At 31.8% G+C, this 1,838-nt stretch overlaps 2 long non-coding RNA genes across 2 annotated transcripts; both read right to left on the bottom strand.

Annotated features, from left to right (window-relative positions):
* Positions 1-120: 120 nt before the first annotated feature.
* Positions 121-611, bottom strand: LOC109589747 (uncharacterized). Its single transcript, XR_002188907.1, has 3 exons — positions 569-611; positions 212-295; positions 121-152 (listed from the first exon to the last, which is right to left on the bottom strand). It is a non-coding gene; the product is annotated as an uncharacterized LOC109589747 (long non-coding RNA).
* A 107-nt stretch (positions 612-718) lies between these two features.
* On the bottom strand, positions 719-1,218 carry LOC109589746 (uncharacterized). Its single transcript, XR_002188906.1, has 2 exons — positions 1,187-1,218; positions 719-865 (listed from the first exon to the last, which is right to left on the bottom strand). It is a non-coding gene; the product is annotated as an uncharacterized LOC109589746 (long non-coding RNA).
* Positions 1,219-1,838: the final 620 nt, after the last annotated feature.

The raw sequence follows: 1,838 nt of genomic DNA, 5'->3' as shown, positions 1-1,838 counted from the left end.
GAACATCGTCTACACAATAAACATATTCTCTCATCTAATACATGCTGTGTGTAAAGTTAACTAACCAATAATGATCTGTTTCTCCTTGAGATATTGTTCCTCCTTCTCTTCCAATAGTTCAGCAACTTTGAGTTTAAGTTTCTCATAATCTTCTACATAAAAAAATATTTTCTCATCTAATATTACATGTATGTACTGATGACACACTAACCAGTAATAATCTGTTTCTTCTCCTCTACTTGTGTCTTCTCTTCCAATATTTCAGCATCTTTAGCTTTAAGCTTCTCATAATATTCTATTATCAATAAAAATGCAAAAGATAATAAATTAAATGATATCTGTTGCTTAATTAAATTTGCTCTGCATGTACAGTAACCCATAAATATATGTACATGTACTATGATACGGTAAGCAGAGCTCACTCTACATCAATCTCATTATTTCTAATGCATGGACAATTTGACCTATATTGAGTACAGGATACTACTTCTATACTCAACATTGTCTAATCCACTAGTATTATAATGTAAACAATGTACACATAAACAACAGTACAACACAATAGTACCTAATTCAACAGTTGATTTATCCTTTTCTGTTTGCTCAAGGAGAGCCTTTTCTTGAAGAACCTGTTGCTGCTCTTTGTCTCGATCTTGCTGTATCTGCTCCTTCTCTTTTATTTCTCTTTGAAGCTGTTCCTGAAAAAAATCAATTTCTCTTTGTAATTGCAGACGATCTTGAAATATTTGAAGCTGTTTTTCTGTTCCTAAATTCTTCCAATCACTCAGTATCCTTCTTCTTAGTTGATCTTGGTACTGGTCCAGAGGTATTACACTAGTAGACCAATCATTATCACTAGTATATCCTATACAGTAACAAAATAGTGGAGAATAAGAAATACACAAATTAATTACAGTTAGTTACTATGGTTAAATACACTGATAATAATAATTCATTCACTCTAGCTCCTATTAATATCAGTGTTTCTGTATCTGCAGTCATTATATTTCACTATTGTACATAGTAGGAATGAATTGGTAATAAATAGTATCATAGGTATACGTCAAATGCTCTCATTAAATATTCATCATAAGATTACTTACTTTATTGTAATAATTATTATCATTACTAATTATCATTACATATTCAATACACATTGTATCTACTACTGTCTACATGTACTTACTGAGTTCAATAACTGCTGTATCATTGTATGATAATGCTCCTCCAAACTCAATTATCCAGTTAGTAGTTGGGGTCACACTCCATACTGAGAGAGAATGCCAGTATCTCTTAGTGACCTTGTCTGGTAGATTAATCTATAAAATTAAAATGATAATAATTAATTTGTGTATGACATATTAATTGATTTGATATCTGGTTAATAAACACAATAACTAACTCACAGTTTTATAGTCTGCACAGTGTGTTTTATGTAACACAAAGATCACATAATAAAATTAATAATACACAATATATTAATAGACAAGTATACACAACTGAGTGTGTTATTATATTATGTGAGTCCTCAATTAAGAACTTACTAAAGGCCTTTTCACACTGGCACAGTTTTCAAAGCGCTTTGTTGATACAGCTGAAATAATGCCCATTGATCATGTTCACACTAGCAGCTGAATTATGTATCATTTTGTGTTCTTATTGCCATTGGTTTACATTGATCGAAGCACATAACTTCACATCAATCCACCTCTGGAGGTGAAGCGAGAGTGATGCACATCAATGCGCATTAATAAAAAACCACTGTAGTGTGAACACGATTAATGTGCATCAATGCGCATTACTTGTGCCAGTGTGAAAAGGCCTTTAGTGTCTGCATG

Source organism: Amphimedon queenslandica, unplaced genomic scaffold (assembly GCF_000090795.2).
Source record: "Amphimedon queenslandica unplaced genomic scaffold, v1.1 AMPQUscaffold_10941, whole genome shotgun sequence".
NCBI lineage: Eukaryota > Metazoa > Porifera > Demospongiae > Haplosclerida > Niphatidae > Amphimedon > Amphimedon queenslandica.
The sequence above is the reverse complement of the archived record's forward strand: the minus strand, read 5'-3'. Positions and strand labels throughout refer to the sequence as shown.